We start from the raw sequence: 19,789 nt of genomic DNA, 5'->3' as shown, positions 1-19,789 counted from the left end.
GATTAATCGATCACCAAACAGGTAGAAGCGTGGTCGGGCAAGCCACCTTCATATGCTCATCTAAAAGTGTTTGGCTACGAGGCTTCTGTGCACATTCATAAAGAAAAACGCAGCAAACTTGAGCCAAAGTCCTGTAAATGCACTTTCCTAGGATATGGTGACGAGGGTGAAATGGGGTATAAATTATGGGATCCCGAGAAAAGGAAAGTAGTATGCAGCAATGATGTTATCTTCCGGGAAGATCACATGCACAAACAGCCCGAAAAGACTGAGGAGGTCCGTAGGGTTGTATTCCGGGAAGAAATACCTTTTGGACAGCAAAATGTGCCCACTGTACAGCAGCAAATACCTGCTGTAAATGAACCTGTAAATGCAGGAGATGATGCTAGAAATGATCAGCTAGCTATTGCCCCTGAAAATGAGCCATTACATGTGCAGGAACAGCCAGGACAAAAAGCTGTTAATGCTGATTTGCAGACTGAAATGCCAGGACAACATGCTGAAAATGGAAATTTGCAGGAACAGCCAGCAAACAATGACCATTGGGTTAGGAAATCGTCTAGGGCTACTAGGCAACCTAACAGATTTGTTCCTAGTGCAATTAATGTGGCTGAGTATGTCATGTTGACAGACTGTGGTGAACCATCTTGCTTCAAGGAAGCGATGGACAGACAGGACAGCAAGAAATGGTATAAAGCCGTGCTGTCAGAGATGGAATCTCTTGAAAAAAATGGCACTTGGGACGTGGTGCAATTGCCTAAAGGGCAGAAAACCCTTCCATGAAAATGGGTTTACAAGATGGTCGTCACTTCTAGTTCCTCACCCAAGTACAAAACAAGATTGGTTGCAAAGGAGTACAAGCAGGAGCATGGATTTGACTTTGATGAGATTTTCTCTCCTGTAGTCAAGATGATTGCATTGAGAACCATTTTGGGTTTGGTTGCAGTTGAGGATATGGAGCTCATACAGATGGATGTAAAGATTGCGTTTTTACATGGTGATCTGCATAAAGACATATATATGCAGCAGCCTGAAGGGTTTATTGAACAAGGGAAAGAAAAAATGGTATGTAAACTCAAAAGGAGTTTGTATGGGCTGAAACAAGCACCAAGAGAATGGTATCATAAGTTTGATACATTCATACATATATCTATCTAAAATCCTTAGCACATTGTACTTTCATACATATATCTATCTAAAACCTAAAGTGGTACACTCGTCATTGTACCGAAAAACGTGTTCACTCTCTACTCTGCTCTCTCACACCCTCTCTGTCTCTCTCACTGCGTGTAATGACTATCTACCTCGATCTCCGTGCCAAACCTTACCCTACATCCTCCATTTTGTTGATGCAATCCTTCATGGAAGTAGAATCATCGATAGAAAGCATCTGGAGTTTCTTCGTTGTGGTAATACCGTGGACAAAGATCTTCAACTACTAAAGAGACAATAACTTTGACCATACTTCTATTGCAATCCGAAGTTTGTGCACATGCACAAGGATAGAATCCTACAAACTCATAAAGAGAAAGGATCACGCTCTAGAGTTGAGCTACTCCCGAAGGGTAGTCCATCGTAGAACCAATGCAAAGATCCTCCATTAGATGTAGGGGTGGTAACAAATGCCCATAAATCAAAAGTATCAAGGATACACTCCACTTTACAAGACCAAAGGGAGTAATTCAAACCATCAAGTCATAGGAACATGCATCGATGGTGCCAGAATAGTCATATGGGAACCTCAAGGAGAGGCCCTATTAAGAAACAGAGAGACACGTAAGGGGGGAAATGATGCAACTCCGATCTTCTTGATTTATTAGAGTGACGATCTTTGGATGATCGTGGCTTTGAATGTCAATCTTCGTGTAACTCTTCGTAACAATCTAACTAATGGGTCTGCCTATCTAATGAAGATTGGATGGTCTCCTCATTTGAGTCATCAAAAGCGTAAAACTAGTACTCCATAGCTCTTCAAATAAACCTGCAAACACACAAAAATTTGTTGCATTTGGGTATTGGGCTGCCCAAACAAAGGAGAAATCCGCCACACCCTACAAAAAGAAGTTGTAGATATCCCATACACTTCTTAAAAGGCTTGAACAATGCAAAAAATATGTGTCCTTCACAATGAATCTGTCAGACATAATAACCTTCGGCCAGGCAAGTAGCCCAAGACGGCCATTAATTAGTGTGTCCCAGACAAGGGCAAGAAGTGTCAAGGTCCGAAGCTCGGGGGATACCCTCAGATTTCTTGCTAAATTGGGTAGGACTTGTCTATTTGGGAACACCGGTCGGGTGCACCATGAAAACAGGCCCTAGAGATCTGATTAGAAGTTGGGAAGAGGGTATATTTGGTTGGGAGGTGAGTAAGACACACAAGAAATCTTCTTCTCTTTCTCACATTTGGTATTAGAGCACGCGGGTTTCCAAAAAAAGATTTGGGGGGTTTTTGTTACGGCCACACAGGTGAGATCGTGCGGCAGTCACGAGGCGCACAGGAGTGGGCAGCGTGAAGGCATCTCTGCAACACACCACAGAAGACAGCACAGTGCCTCTTTCTAGCGGCACCCACCACAAGGCCCAGCGGCAGCCCAAAATCACGCCAATAGCACCACCAAGGCCAAGGCACATTCCATCACACAAGAGAGCTCTCTCTCTTTTACTTGAGAGAATGACTATTTCCCTTTCACCTTTTATCCTTAGTAAATTCCTTGTGGCACTCTGCATGTGGGATAGAATCCCGTTTTTACCAAGCCTGTGAGCCCTCCATCCCATTGTAAAAAAAAAAAAGGGGGTGTTTTTCTCCTCTTTCTGAGCACATTTTCTGAGACTTATAACTTCTTGGTACGACATCCAAATTGCAAACCGATTTCACAAGCTTCGAGAATGATTTGAAGACAAGCTTCTGAAGTATTATCATTGCCAATTGAGCTTGGGAGTCCTTCTGAAATTTCGCGCCAAAGTGACCTCTTGAGATAGGCAAAAATTGGGATTTTTGGGCTCCAACGGACTCCGATTCAAGTGCTATCAGTTCATGTGGTTTTCTTGCACCAAAGAGTATTGAATTTCAGCATATTTGACTTCTAGTTTTGACTGGCGAGAACATTTCAAATTGCTTTCGTGGTGCCAAATACGCTTTATCTCTACCTTTTGGGGCTTAAAATTCACTACTTTGACTGTGTCTATGTATGCTTGAGAGTGTGGATTCTGTGTATTTGGATGTTTATGTATGGTCTCAAAGAGGATTTGCTTATCTATTCAGCTTTGCACTTTTGTTTGAAATGTACAAAAAGGCTTGCTTTTGACATGTATGCTTCTTGTGGATAGAACTTGCGTGGAAATATAGCAGTTTTTTGAAAGTACATTGTATTTACGCTTGCTTTGCTTTTGTTGGTTTGAATTATCAATCCAAAAAAAAAAACAAACAAACAAACAAAAAAACAAAACATCAATTAATCAATCATGTCAGCACTGAAGATATGCTTTTGAATGACATTGATGTAGAGGAAGAACCTCTTATGCATGATGACGAATTGCCCTCTTCATCTAATGATGTGCGTAATCGTCTTTCTAGTTTGGAGGGCACTATGCAAGTTTTGCTTGAACAAATGCAAATTTTAACTCGAAATGCTTTGGATAAAGGCAAGAGACCTTTAGATGAGAGTTTACCTAATGCATGTATGCATGACACACAAGTTATACATGACTCCTCCATAGTCATTCCTCCGTTGCCAGAAGCTAAGTGGCAGCTTAAAGGCCTTAAGCCGCCTAAGTTCAATGGCACGGCGGCACAAAGCATTGCACATGTGGTGGAACAATGGCTCTCTAAATGGGAGCAATGTTTTAAGTTATGTCATATTCATGAGGATGCTTTAAAGATACAGCAAGCTACATCTAATCTCATGGATGCCGCTCACCGTTGGTGACGAAAAGTTGAGCAGGATCATGTAGAGCTGTCTACTTGGATTGCATTTAAGACATTGTTTTATAATAATTTTTTCCTTCCAGATGAGTGGACAAGGGCTCTAGATGCGTGGTTCTTCATAGCTCAGAAGAGCTACTCTGTCAAAGAATACGCGGACAAGTATAGAGAGATTCTGTTAAAGGTCCCTGAACATATTCCTGGCTTTTTGCAAGTGCATAAATTTGTCATGGGCTTAAAAAAACTTTAAGGCCACTTGTCAAGAAGGAGAGATGTAAAACCTTGAATAAGGCAGTGGAGCTTGCATTAGTCCTTGAAGATGGAAAGGCCCAGAGATTTCCTTGGACTAAAGGTGCACACCTTGTCTTTACTCCTGCAATTGCACCTAGTGCTCCTCGTGCAAAGGACACTAGAGAAGTGCATATGATCAAGACTGTGACAGGTACCAAGAGGAAGATATCTGCTATGGCTGAGAGAGCCTACAATAAATCCATGCTCACTCCACAGCAAAGGGAGAAAGCAATAAGAGAAGGACTCTGTTACGGATGCCTGGGGCAGCATAAATTTAAGGCTTGTCCCAAGAAGGCAGGAGTTAGTGCTCAAATGGTGCTTAATCCAATACACAATGTGGATAAGGCGAGAGATGACCTAGATGAGTCACCTCCACATGACTCTGGTTATCATGAACGGATCCTAGCCGTCACAGTAACAAAGAAAGTACCAACTACGCCAGATGCAGTGTTATCGCCTGAGGCACAAAAGGAGTACCAGTTTGCTGATACTGAGCTCATTGTAATGAAAGGCATAGTGGTAGGATGCCCTGTGCGTATTTTATTTGATATGAGCTCTTCACATAATGTTATTAGCTCTAATCTCGTCAAGAAGCTGAAGCTCAAGACTACCCCTTCAGAATATAGTTATTCGATAGAGCTAGCTAACGGGATGGGTACAGAGACATGGGATCAACGAATTGTTGACCTCCCTGTACAGATCCAGTCCTATGAGGAAAGATTGAATTTTGAAATCACACGGCTTGCAAGATTCGACCTAGTGTTGAGCAAGCAGTGGCACGCAAAGAAGAGACCTATCATTGACTTCTCTTCTCATGTTTATCAATTTGAGCACGAGGGCCGACAATTGTTGATTCGTGGAGAACTGGATCTCCAAGAAGTGAAGATTCTCTCGATAACCAAGGCGCTCAAGATTGACTGTAAGTCTCTTTACTTTTTTTATATTTTAAATATTTCTAAATGTCTGTCAAAGGATGACACGGATAAAGGTGGAAGTTCCACAAGTATCCCTTCGGCCTTATCAAGTAAAATAAGATCCCAATTTTCTGATGTATTTAAATCCGATCTACCTCTTGGTTTACCTCCTCGTAGGAACATGGACCATAGGATTGAGCTCGTCCCAAGAGCTAATCCAATAGCTAGACCCCTGTTCACGATGAGTCTACATGAGGATAATAAAGTTCGTAAGGTGGTGGATGAGTACTTAAGCAAAGGATTGATTAGAACTAGCTTTTCACCCTTTGCAGCCCCTGTTTTACTTGTAAAAAAAAAAGATGGTTCTTTTCGAATGTGTGTAGACTACAGGGCTTTTAAAAAATAATTGTCAAGCATAGATATCCTATGCCTCGTATTGATGATCTCTTGGATGCTCTAGGTGGTGCTTCTATCTTTAGTAAGATTGATTTAAAAAGTGTTTATCACCAGATTAGAGTAAGAGATGAAGATATTTCTAAAACTGCTTTTAGAACAAGATTTGGTCAATATGAGTATTTGATTATGCCTTTCGGTTTAACAAATGCTCCTGCTACTTTTATGATGTTAATGAATGATTTACTAAGACTGTACATGGGCAAGTTCGTTGTAGATTTTATTGACGATGTGCTTGTGTATAGTAAGAGTATCCATGAACATGAGTCACATTTGGTGACAGTCTTTGAAACTTTGCGGGAAGCAAAACTCTATGCTAACCCAGACAAGACGATTCTATGTTTAGCAGAGATAGAATATTTAGGTCACATTGTATTTGCCGATGGGATCAAGATGGACCCCAAGAAGGTGGTTGTGATACTTAGCTGGCCGACACCCCAAAATGAAATAGCTCTTCGTTCCTTTTTGGGATTGTCAGAATTCTACAGGAGATTTATATACGCATACTCGTATATAGCTGCTCCTATGACAGATTTATTGCAAGATATGGTGCCCTATGTGTGGACATTAGTGCAACAAGAAAGTTTTGAGGCTATGAAACAAGCAGTTTCTACTGCCCCTATTCTCAAGATAGTTGATCCTGAGAAACCAATTGTTCTAGAAACAGATGCAAGTAGCATCGTGATAGGTGCAGTCCTTAGCCAAAAAGGCAGGCCTGTAACTTTTGAACGCAAGAAGCTTTCCCAATCCAACAGAATTGGCCAATTCATGAACAAGAGCTTTATGCTTTAGTTCATTGCCTTAAAGTTTGGAGACATTATTTATATGGTGCAGATTTTAAAGTTTATACAAACCACCATACCCTTAAATATTTTTGTAGTCAACTAGATCTTCGAGGGCGCCAAGCTCAATGGGCTGAAATGATGCAAGAATTTCATATGGAAATTCTATACAAGAAGGGTAAGGTTAATGTTGTTGCTGATGCATTATCTCGTATAATGTATCAAATGAGCTTTACAATTTTAGAAAGCTCATTGCTTCAAGAAATAAAGGAAGCACAGTTAGAGGACTCTTACATGGCAAAGATTTATCAGGCCATAGAACGAGACTCTTTGATTAGGGATGGACCAGCTACTTTTGTTTCATTACCTACTGTTATTTTTTATAAGGCAAGTTCATTTAAGAACTTTTCAATTGAGAAAGGGCTTCTTAAACGAAAAGGCAAGATCTGTGTTCCTAGTGCACGGGAACTACAAAAGAAAGTTTTGTTCAATAACCATGATGTGCCTTGTGCAAGACATCCTAGTATTGATAAGACCATACAGCTTGTTAGAAGGACATTTTGGTGGCCAAAGTTGGCCAAGGATGTCTGCCAATATGTCCAACAATGCTTTCAATGTCAAGTTAATAAAGCAGAAAGGGTGAAGCCACCAGGTTTGCTAATGCCATTACAAGTTCCAGAATCTAATTGGAAAAGTATTTCCATGGATTTCATTGTCGACTTACCTAGAACCCAAAGACAAAAAGACACTATCCTAGTGATAGTGGATCGCTTCAGTAAAATGGCTCATTTTTTAGCCACTCGCGAAAGTGTGGAAGCTCCACAAGTTGCAGATTTGTTTATTGATCATGTGTTTAGGTTGCATGGTCTACCTACGTCCATTGTATCTGATAGGAATATCAGGTTTATTGGTCATTTTTGGCATCATGTCTTTGGTCGTTTAAAAGTGTCTTTAAACATGTCAAGTGGTGATCACCCAGAAACAGATGGTCAAACAGAAAGAGTCAATCAGATACTAGAAGACATGCTGAGAGCATATGTATCTGATAAACAAACAGATTGGGATATGCATTTGTCTTTGTTAGAATTTGTGTATAACAACAGACCTCATAAGGCAACAAGTTTGTCTCCTTTTCAACTAAATTATGGAATGAATCCAAGTTTTCCTAGTACAGTAAGGTCAGATGAGAAATGCCCAGCTGCGGCAGAATTTCTTATTGACATACACGCTAATATTAAAATTGCTCAAGCCAAGTTACAGCAAGCTGCTGATAGGACTAAGCATTTTGCAAATAAGAAAAGGTCAAGTAGGATCTTTGAATTAGGAGAAAAAGTTTTTCTCCAAGTACCAGCCAAGTCGTCTAGTTTATCGACTAGCAAATGTCCAAAGTTATCTCCAAGATATTGTGGACCGTGGAAAATTATTCAGAAGCTAAGTGATGTAGCTTACCGATTAGAACTTCCACCTAGATGCCGTGTTCATCCTGTGTTTCATGTTAGCAAATTAAGAAAATATATCCCACATGATGATAATCTAATTAATGGTATGGTACCTTTGCAGGGACAAGATTCAATTGTTGACCATGGACCAGACAATATACTAGATTGGAGAGAGAAACGGTTGCGTAATCATACTCTCCACGAGTATCTAGTTGCCTGGAAGGGTCTACCAGTTACTGATGCTACATAGGAATCAGAAACTCTGATTCGATGACACTTCCCATCGCTAATCATTGAGGACAATGATTTTTGAAAGGGGGAGAGAATGTCAGACATAATAACCTTCGGCCGGGCAAGTAGCCCAAGACGGCCATTAATTAGTGTGTCCCGAACAAGGGCAAGAAGTGCCAAGGTCCGAAGCTCGAGGATACCCTCAGATTTCTTACTAAATTGGGTAGGACTTGTCTATTTGGGAACACTGGTCGAGTGCACCATGAAAACAGGCCCTAGAGACCCGATTTAGAAGGTGGGAAGAGGGTATATTTGGTTGGGAGGTGAGTAAGACACATAGGAAATCTTCTTCTCTTTCTCACAGAATCTGCCCCAAACAAGAAGCCGAGTGTGTTCTTCTTTTCTTAGAACCTCCAAGTCCTCTTTTTTGGCTGTAACACCATGTGATAGTTCACATTGAACTCCAAATGAATGCTGAATACAAGGTGGACTGACCAATTCCTGCACACAGTCCAAAGTATCAATCACTGCACTGGATCGGACTGATGATACAAGGCAGCACCTGAAAGACAAAAGAGAGTCAGAAAAGTTGGAGTGTGCTGAATCTGCAAAAGAGAATGATAAGCAGGTAGTGGGAGATGGCTATAAATATCCAAAATATGTAAATCTGGCCAACCGCTGTATAGGCATGCATTAAACTGGCCAATTGCCATGTAGGCATGCCTTAAATCTGGCCAACTGCAATAAAATAATGAAAAAATGTTGTTGCCAAATGTATGGGCTGATTGCTCATCAATCTAGTGTAAATACACCCTCCACCCACTAAAAAAGAAATACAACGGGCTAAAAAACTGGATCAGCCAGTGTGAACACTCTAAAATTAACTGAAAAAGAAATGCACTGTAATGCAAGCTCTAGAAAGAGCTGCCTCCTCCATCAAAACACGACATGACAAACAGACAAAATGTCAAAGTTCCTAATGTCCTCATCTAACTTAGACTAAGGCTCACAAGCAGGGGATGACTATGCAAGACACACGTGACCCCTAACACATGAGGCCAGAATATGAGTATTGCCTTGCAAAATACTCACATCTTCCAAAAAGAATTGTGCTGTGGACAGCCAAGGCTGCTGACCAGGACACATCTTTAAATAAAGACACGGTGTTATCGTGTGTGTCTCCACATCTAAAATTGCTCCTCCCCCATTCTTTGAGGTGTACAAATGTGATCCCAAGTAATCTGAGTAATGCCAAAATGTGTAGAGCCCCTTTTCCAAAGCATGAAACAAATAGATTGTAAGATTTTCCACAAGTTGATCTTCAACCAAGGTAGCAACGGCAAGTAACACAAAATCATGGGCATTTTGACTTATCTAAGCAACCTTTAGATGCATAGGGAAAGGCCACCCTGTGATTTCCAATAGACAAATTTGTCAACAATGCGAGTAGATATCCAATCAAGCAATTTCTTAGACAAGACTTGCACCCCCAAGGGATATCCCAAGTGTCTTCTAATATTACCATGTATTAGCACCTCCCTCTACCATCCCAAAGCTAGCAAGTCGTGTTCTATGCAATTGATGAGAGCTGATTTGGTGGCGTTAATATGCAACCATGAAGCCAATGCAAGCAAGTCCCATTTTTCCATTGTTATGCGAATGTTGTCCTTATCATCTTTCAAGAGCATGAATGTATCATCTGCCAAGACTTAACCAACTAGTTGCTAATGAGAAGGGAGAGATAAGCCTACCACATCAGCATTTGCAATAACATTGCCAGAATAGGATGTATTACAAGAGTAAAGAACAAAGGACCCCTGTCTAATAAACCTAGAGAGGATGAATGGCTTTATAGCACCTCCATTGAGCATCTCTCTCAAAGAAGGACCCCTACTAATAGTGTAGATCAATTGAGATATTCTAGGCCCCAAACCCAACTTATGCATGAGTTGGGCTAGAAAATACCATTCAAGAGGATTGAAAGCTTTCTTTAAATCCAACTAAATCATTATTATCTCCTAATTTGTATGCTGCACACAATTTATTCCCTGCACATTCAAAATATTATGCAAAATATTCCACCCCTTAAATCCATATTGAGCCAGATGTACCATTATAGGAAGGTGTTTATGTGGTCTATAAGCCAACACCTTAGCAAAAATTTTACATGTGCTACCCATCAAGGAAATAGGTCACCAAGGTTTAAGTGAGGAAGGTTAAGGCACCTTTTGTAGCAATTTAATAACATCCTCTTTCCAAGAAGTGGGCATAATCCCTCAACACATGGTGGTCAAGAATGAGACCAACAAATCTACATATCTCGCAAAGAATACATTGGTGAGGTCATCCCAACTAGGGCTTTTGTCCTTGGCCAAGTGAACCAAAACTTTAGCCAATTTGGTCCAAACCTTTGCAACAATGCAAATGCATCTTTGCAAGAGCACAGAATCTGTACAACTCAAGAAAAGAAAAAAGTGGGCTCTAGTGTTGAGCCAATCCTATAAAGCTGCCATGTCCATGATCATGGTAGGTCATGGAACAGGGATTGTCATGAAATCCCAAATGTCAAAAGTGTGAAGGATCACTCAATTTTGCACGACCATAAAGAATAGTTCACCAACCTAGCTTTTGGGAGGCAAGAAGAGTTGTTGCCATGATCACCAATCATGGACTTGTAGCCATGGAAGGGAGAATGGAGTGATATGAAGATGATCGCGAAGAAGTCCCCCGGTCATGCTCCATCTCTCAATCTGCATCACAATCTCTATCTTGATCTCAACCATTTTCACAACAATCCTCACAATCACGACAATCCAAACGCCAGTCTTCTCAGTCTTGCTGCCTTGCCACAACAGCTTGTAGATGCAAAGAACTGAAGAAAATCAGTCATTTACTGTTGTTGCCCTATCTCAACAGCTTGTAGATGTTGTCACATGCTGTTGATTAGTCTTCTCCTGCCCCTGGTTGCCTCAGAAGGTCCTCCAATGGCTGCAAATCAGACCAGCAGCATCTCCTCCCTCTCTCTTGCAGGCTGAATTTATAAAAATGCCTCTCCAGCCTCTAAAGAAGTTTTTCAGTCTTACATGGGCATTTTTGACAAGTAGAAGCCTTCCCAAATGGTTTTTCTAGCATTAGCCATAAGTAAATATTAATTTTCTATCTTTAAATACTGAAAATTAATCTAATAATTATTCCAATACCCTGAAAAATGATTTGACTGGGCAATAATTAAATTGGCTAGGCAACTTTCATTCCCAAATGTCTCTCTGCCATCTTTGACCATCAAATTGGTGTTAGGTACCATTAAACGCCACTTCTCTAGTGTCACCAATTGACACTTATGGCCAAATGAATGACCTAGGCCAACAACTAGCACCAGATACCACGAAGTACCTGTGCGGCATAACAACGATGCATGTCTTAACAAACTACTCTACATCATGCCTCAAAGCTGGCCAATAAATGAAATGCTCCACTGCCTGTAAGGGTGCAATGATGCGGAAGCATAGGACAAAGACTAAGAGAGAGTGAACACAAAGAGAAGAGAGAGAGAAAAGGAGACAATGCAAACGCAGAAAATCTGTTGTGTAGTATGCTGTATAAGAGTGCAGAAATACACAAGGGAACAAAGGAAATATCTGCATATATATCCGACTTGATGACCTCGATCTCCGACAGCCCGAGCAAAGTCTGTCTCAGCCAACAAATCTCAAGATCAAAAAACTTGAAATAATGAATGCTGGAGTGTGCCACAAAATAGCCGAAAAGTAGGAAATAACTGCAACAGATCGACTGCATTAAATGCAACCGACTGTAGTAAAAAACTGTCCGACTGCAGCTGCTGACGTGGCACCTGTTGACGTGGCATTGCCGTCCTCACTGTCCAGGAAATGACTAGCTAACACCCCCTCTCCGATCCGTCAAAAGACTGAGGGATCTGGAATGCTGCCCAAGAAGAGCCTGGGAAAGCGCCTTCGTAAACAAATCTACAAGATTATCCTCCGTCTTACAATACTCCACATCAATGGTCCCATCCAGAAGCTACTCCCGAATGAAGTGATACTGGATCTCAATGTGCTTCGTTCGGGCATGGAATACACGATTCTGTACCAAGGCAATGCAACTCTCATTGTCGCACCGTAGAAGAGTAGGACGAGTCTGGGGGCAGCCAAGCTCCTCCAACAATCTCCGAAGCCACACAACCTCACATGTGGTGGAAGACGCAGCCCGATACTCCGCCTCAGTAGAAGAAAGGGCGACCATGGGCTGTTTCTTGCTACTCCAAGAGATAACACATGTACCCAAGATAGCCTTTAGTAGACCGTCGGTTGTCCACATCGCCAGCCCAATCCAAGTCACTCCAACCTGCAAGAACCAGAACTGAAGCATCTGTGTATGCGGGATAAGAAATCCCTAAATCAGAGGTCCCCCTCAAATACCGAAGAATCCTCAGGGCAGCCTGCCAATGCACCTATTTGGGTTCTGTCATGAACCCTGCCAAAAGACCCACAGCAAAACAAAGATCAACACGAGTGTTGAGAAGCCAAATCAAGGATCCAATCAACTGACGGTAATGTGAAGCATCCATCATGGGAGAATCTGAGTGTAAAGTGGCCTTCCAATTCGGATCCATAGTAGTAATGGGCCGACAAGTCTCCATCTCAAAAGTCACCAAGAGCTCCTGAATGTACCTCTACTAAGAGATGAAAATCCCCCTCTGAGACTATTAAATCTCGTGACCCAAGAAGAAATGAAGAAGCCCCAAACCCGTCATCTCGAATGCCTGATGTAAAGCTGTCTTGGTCTCTCGGACCTTCTGGGCATGATCCCCTGTCAAAATCAAATCATCAACATATAACACAAACAACACACGACCAACCTCAGAAGTGTGCACATAAAGTTGCGGATCGGCCGTAGAGTGCCAATATCCCAACTTCGATTGAAGAAACGAGTCAATCTTCTCGTTCCATGTACGCGGAGCCTGCGTGAGGCCATACAAGGCCTTCTTCAACCTGTAAACTTTCCCATCCGAGGATCCAAAGCCAGGAGGCTGCTCAACATAGATGTCCTCCTGCAAGTCACCATTAAGAAAGGCAACTTCACATCCAACTGATAAATAGGCCATCTCCTATGGCCAGCCAAGGCAAGAACAGCTCGAATAGTCCCCGTACGAGCAGTGGGGGCAAAAGTATCATGGAAATCAATGCATGGGCGCTGAGCAAAACCTTTAGCAACAAGGCGAGCCTTGTGCTTATTCAAAGAATCATCGTTGAAACTGATCTATGACTCGCATAAAGCGGCAGTTCCTTCAATTAACACATGGACTTTACATACACACACATAAACAGAGACCTCTCTCCCTCGCTCAACACCAAATTGGCCCCGAAGACCGGCGCCCCTCTCGGTATTTTTTTATCAATTAAAAGATAGAAAATTACAAAAATGGCAATGTTCCAAAATGCATAACATGTGAACAGTTGGTTTTCATCTCTTCTAAGTAAATCCCACCTACATAGTAACAGTACAACATGTCCAGATCAACATCCCTTACTGTCCAGCATATGCAGAATTCATTGTTCTTACTGTCCAACACATTGTTCTTACTATTCAGCATGTACAGAGTTCACTGTTCTTATTCAGCATGAGTAGAGTTCACTCTTCTTATGATTCAGCATGTGTAGAGTTCACTTATCTTACGATTCAGCATGAGCAGAGTTCACTATTCTTATTCAGCATATGCAAAGTTCACTGTTCTTATTCAGTATGAACAAAGTTCATTGTTCTTACGATTCAGCATGTGCAGAGTTCACTATTCTTATTCAGCATGAGCAGAGTAAACACAGAATTGTACCTTCAATGGAATCAATCCATCATGCAAAACATTTCTTCTGAGAATAGAGAGAGAGACGATCAGAGGGAGCACGCTCTACCTCCGTGCTTGAGTCAAAGACATAAAAGTACTCTCCATGGCGGGTTTTCTTGCAGCAATCTGCCCTCAGCTCCTCCAAACTTCATTCTCCCATTTGCCCCTTATGCCTATTACGTTTTCTTTTAATGCTCTCTCTTTCTCTTTTGGGAATTTGTGCCACATGGCATACATGTAACAATTTTCCCGTTTAAACCTTCTGGTCTAAAATTCTCCATGATTGGTGCAAAATTTGACCTCGGCAAAGACCAAAGAATTAATCCTCGTGTAAAAACGAAGACAATGACGCGAACAAATTTTGGGGTCCAAAAATAGTAACTCTCTAAATTTTAGGGATGGTGACCCTTGCATTCCTCAAGTTGTTCTGTGCAACTTTTATCATTGCGACCACATCAAAAGTGTAATGTGGCTCAGTTACAGTGACTTTTATTCTGTGAGCATTCTCACATGTGCATCTTCTATCTTGGCCAGGCTCATTGTCTTGCACCATCTCCAGTGGCTAAGCACACAATCCCAAACCATTGGCATTCTATTCTTCAGTGCCCATTCAATATGGAACTGGTCCTAAGGCTCAAACAAACCATTAGTCCAATTTTTCCCAATGGCTGCCTCTTCTGGCCATGCAAAGACCCCGCTTATTCCAAGAGAACTCTGGGGGTAAAAAGCAACAGCAACAAAAGAAAATAAAAATAAAATACTTATATAAGTAAATAAGAAAAGCAACTGTAAAAAGTATCACCACTTGGTGACATACCCCCCTCTTAAAAGAAGCAAGCGACCTCAATTGCATGCCACACATGCTAACGGATGACAGCGCGATAACAAGATTCTCCATGTTATTAGTGCCATCGCATGTATCACTTGCTAACAGATGACACGGGGTGATGGTAGGAGTTTCCCCACTACCATTTGTGTCATCGCAAGTTCAAGTCTCACATAGATGGAGGATTACATCATGTATCCAACTATGATTATTAGGAGCCTTTCTAATATACATGTTTCTGGATGCAACACAGGGCGACAACTTGTATGCGCAAACTATTAGTGTCACAACATGCATATTCATTCAACTGAAGTGTAACAAATACAACTTCAAAGCACTAAGATTTCATTCAATGATACACATGTTAATGCTAAATGTAAGCCATACATTATGCATTATTCAATGAGATACAATATTCAACTGTACAATAGAGAATGTGCATTGCTTCAAAAAGCATTCTAAGTCACTGTAGATTCCAGTAAGAAAGCTTCTCGGTAAAGTTGAAATAACTGAGGCGAATCTGCTAATTCGGCCTCTTCCATCCATTTGGCATCCATTGGTGAATAATTCTTGAACTTCACCAAAAATCTTCTTATAACTCTACCTTTCACCTTCCTATCCTTATGTACCAAGATCTGCTTACGAACTAGAATCTCATCTAATTCCTCTACTTCAGGCTGTTCCTCTTGAACCAAATCTTCTGGTAGTTCACCAATAAAAGACCTCAATAGGCTCACATGGAATGCATTATGAATTTTCCAATTCTCTAGCAATTTCAGCCTATATGCTACGTCATTGATCTTCTCTGAGACTTGGAAAGGGCCATAATAACGCATACTCAACTTCCTTGCCCTTCTGTTTTCTCAAACATGCCTTTTCAAAACGCAATAAGACCCAATCATCCTTTTTGAACAAGAGCTCCCGACAATGACTATCAGAGCAACTCTTTTCTGTTTAGCTTGTGACTTTTCTAGGGCATACTTGACCTTTTTATATGCTTCTTCCCAATCTTTTACATGACAATCTGCTTCAAAGATGTTATCTTTTGTCTACAAAATGGGAGGCAATTTCTTTCCACCTTCCACAATCTCAAAAGGTGCTTTGCCAGTAGATGAGTGCACTGTATTATTGTATGCATACTCAACCAATGGCAAGTAGTATTCCCAAGAAGTCTTATGATATGAAACATAACACTTCAGTAAATCTAAAACAGTCGAATTTGCTTCTTCCGACTGTCCATCAGTTTGTGGATGGAAAGAAGATGAAAATTTCAGCGTAGTGCCCATGTTTTCAAACAATGCTTTCCAAAACAAGCTAGTCATTCTTGGGTCTCTATCACTGACAATTGACCATGGCATTCCATGGTACTTGAAGATATTTTGCATAAATATCTTTACCATGTGTTCTGACTTAACCTTTTTCCTTACAGAAATGAAATATGCCTGTTTGCTGAATCTACAAATGATAGTCCAAATTCCACCATTCCCTGAAGAAGTTCTTGGAAGATCAAAAATGAAATCCATGGCAATACTTTCCCATGGCCTTTCTGGAATAGGAAGTGGTTGCAATAACCCTGGTGCCTTTTGTCTATCAAATTTGACATTTTAACATACAAGGCAAGATCTGGCATATGCATCAATATTAGATCTCAAGCCTGGCCAATAGAAGAAAGTCTCTACCGCTTTGACTGTAGCATCAATACCACGATGTCCTGCATACGGTGGAGCATGACTTTCTAATAAAACTTTTGGCCTTAGCCGTTTTGTAACACATAGTCTTCCCTGCATCATGATAAAGCCTTCTTTGAACACATAATGATCATGATGTTGGCCATTGATCAACCGTTCATAGATTTCAAAGAAATCTTCATCATCAGCATACTGCTCTTTCATATCATCCAATTCATGGTGATAAGGAATTGAAACAGCTGACACTTGTGGTTTGCGAGATAAAGCATCTGCAACTACATTCTTCTTGCCTTCCACATGCACTATCTGAAAATGAAACATAGATAGGAAATTTGCCCAACGCATGTGTTTCTCTGACAATTTAGCCTGTGTGAGAAAGTATCCAAGTGTTTGATGATCCGTTTACACTACAAAATCAGTACCAAGCAAATAGTGCTTCCAACTAGAGAGTGCATGGATCACAACCAATAATTCTTTCTCATAAATTGGGTAAGTACTTTCAACGACGGAAAGTACTCTACTCAAGTATGCCACAACTCGGCCATTCTGCATTAATACAGCACCAATGTTGTTTCCACATGCATCACACTGCACTACAAATGGCTTAGACAGATCTAGCAAAAGAAGTATTGGATCTGTAGTCATTTTCCCCTTCAAACATCTAAATGTTGATTTCTCTTTGTCAGTCCATTGCCATTTGACATCCTTCTTTTCAAGCATATGTAAAGTAGATGCAATCTTTGCAAAGTGTCTTACAAATCTTCTGTAGTAAGAGCACAGGCCAAGAAAACTGTGGACATCATGAACAGTTTTCAAGTCTGGCCAAGAGACAATTGCTTCTATCTTTGCAAGATCCATCTTCACACCATCTTTAGAAACTATGTGCCCAAGGAAGTGAATCTCTTCCAAAAAGAATTCACTCTTCTTACTATTAATAAGCAATCTGTTACACTTAAGCTCATTAAAGACTACAACTAGATGTTTTCTATGCTCCTCTTCATTCTTTGAAAAGATAATCATATCATCAAAGAATGTGCCAACGAAACTTCGATAAGGGCGGGAAATTCTATCCATCATCCTGTTAAACATAGCAGGAGCATTGGTCAATCCAAACGGCATGACTAAAAATTCAGAGACCAAATGTCGTTCTAAAAGCACTCTTATGGATATCCTTTGGCCTGATTCTGATCTGATGGTATCCACTTTTTAAATCTATCCTGCCAAACATTCCTACTCCCTGTAATCGATCAAGAATGTCATCTATCCTCAGAATCGGAAACCTATTCTTAATCGTGTTCTTATTCAAGGCTCTGTAGTCAATACACATTCGCCAAGAGCCGTCCTTTTTCTGAACTAGCAACATAGGTGAACAAAATGGAGAACTACTGGGCTGAATTAGTCCTTTCTCTAAAAGCTCATTAACCTATGTCATAATCTCTTTCTGCTGCGCTGCATTGGTGTACGGTGGCCTATTGGGCGGACTAGTCCCTAGAATAAGATCTATGGTATGATCTTCAGGCCTCTCAGGGGGTAACTCTCCTGGTAATGAATCTGAGAAATACTCACTGAATTTATCCAAGAAAGCCCTTCTACTTTCATCTAGTACAGACACATTACTATCAACTTCATTAACTTGCTTTGCGAAAACCAAGTACGCAGAAATATGATTTTTCATTATAGAAGTAATTGCAAAAGCAGAAACAACTAGGATAGACTTTCCTTTAAGCTATGTGCAAGAGTAATCGTTCTATTGTAAGTATCCAAGATAGCATGCTTCATGTGGCACCATGGGATACCCAACAAAACATCACAGCTCTCTAGAGGCATAATATGGAACTCCTTTGTGTCCACATAGGTCTGAATATGCATACGAAGTTTGCCAAGAATGGGGTGACAGGTTCAGTATATTCTGGGCATGCCAAATCAGCCTGTCCAATTGGTCCCATTTCCTTGAGACGTATACCCAATTTAGCTGCCAATGCTAGTGAGATAAAGTTTGCATGAGCTCCAGGATCAAAGAAAATAAGCACTGTGGAATCTTTGATCTTTTCCCAAGCTCTGCACAATTCTGTAGCATCATCAACTGATTGATCTCCCACCATATCAAGCACTAAGCCAATGTTGGGCTTCTTTTTACTTGGCGCATCTTTATTCTCCGCATCTTTAGAAAATTGTTGTGGGCACTTAGAAGCAATATGGCCTTTCTGTTCACAAATAAAGCATTTTCCAGCCATCATTAAAGCCTTTCTTTCTTCAAATGTTTTGCCAAAAAGTGGCCTCTTTTGTCCTTTACCCTATTTAAAAGAAGTCTGAGGTTGCTATTGAAATCTTTTCTTCCAAAAAGACTTCTTTGTAAAACTAGTCCTTTTTGGAAATTGCTTCTTCTTCTTGCCAGGATCCTGCTTAAACTGAGAATCCTTCTTTTCAATGCCTTTAAAGCTGTCAGCTTTTCCTTTCAACAATGCATTTGCCACACTAGCATTTTCAATTAACTGTATCATATTTGTAACCCTAGTCTTGGTACAATAATCCTTAATGGCTTCGGGCAAACCGCAACAGTACTTTTCAATTTGTTCTGACAAGGGCACTGTCCTGTAAGAACTCATGGGCAAAAGTGCTTCCCAAAATTTATTATTGTACTCTTCTAAATCCGTACAATTTGCCGCGTCCAATTTATGCCATGCAGTCATGACATCTTCTTCAAACGTGTTAGTTAACCATGAGGCTGCAAACAACTGTTTGAAATGAACCCAAGTGGCAAGTGCATATCCTTGCATCAACAATATGTTCCACCACTACAAAGTATTACCTTTCAAAACAGTTGCAGCCTCCCACACCTTGGAAGTCTCAGTAAAATTCCCTCCTGTGTAAGCTGCATCAAACTACTGTATAAATGTCAAAGCTTTCAGCTTATCTTGCATACCACTGAAGGTTTCAAACTTTATTGCCTAACCACTCTCTTTATAGTCTTTAGGCTTTGCACTTTTTGGTGTCAGGTTGTCATAGACAGGTGGCTGTAAAAAGGGGAGTCCCTTAAGTGCATTATCAGCATTCATTTCACCTGTCTTAGCTGCCACCCACTAGGCTGAGAAAAACCAGTGGCTGCATTTTGTACTCCAAGCATCAAATAAGGACTCTGCAGAGTCCGATAACCGGGCTGTAGACCAATATTAGCATAAAGTGGGTTCACTACCTCAATAGGCATTATTCCTGGTGAAATGACATGCGATCCTTCTCTAACTTAGATATGTTTCCAACATTCTCACTATCATCTTTATCCTTTGTAAAAAACAAGTATGTTGAAAGATAATTTTTCATTACTTTGAAAATGGTAGCTGCAAATACAACAGGGACAGATTCACCTTTCAACTTTACATAAG

General features: G+C 40.8%; 1 protein-coding gene across 3 annotated transcripts in view; it reads right to left on the bottom strand.

The window, feature by feature from the left end:
* LOC148021697 (DNA (cytosine-5)-methyltransferase DRM2-like) overlaps nt 1–19,789 on the bottom strand; it is a 130,053-nt gene that overhangs the window by 97,346 nt on the left and 12,918 nt on the right. The window lies entirely within an intron of this gene.

Source organism: Lygodium microphyllum, chromosome 17 (assembly GCF_053477565.2).
Source record: "Lygodium microphyllum isolate KBCC chromosome 17, Lygodium_microphyllum_v1.1.10, whole genome shotgun sequence".
Classification (NCBI taxonomy): domain Eukaryota; kingdom Viridiplantae; phylum Streptophyta; class Polypodiopsida; order Schizaeales; family Lygodiaceae; genus Lygodium; species Lygodium microphyllum.
This window is presented reverse-complemented; position numbering and strand designations above follow the sequence as displayed.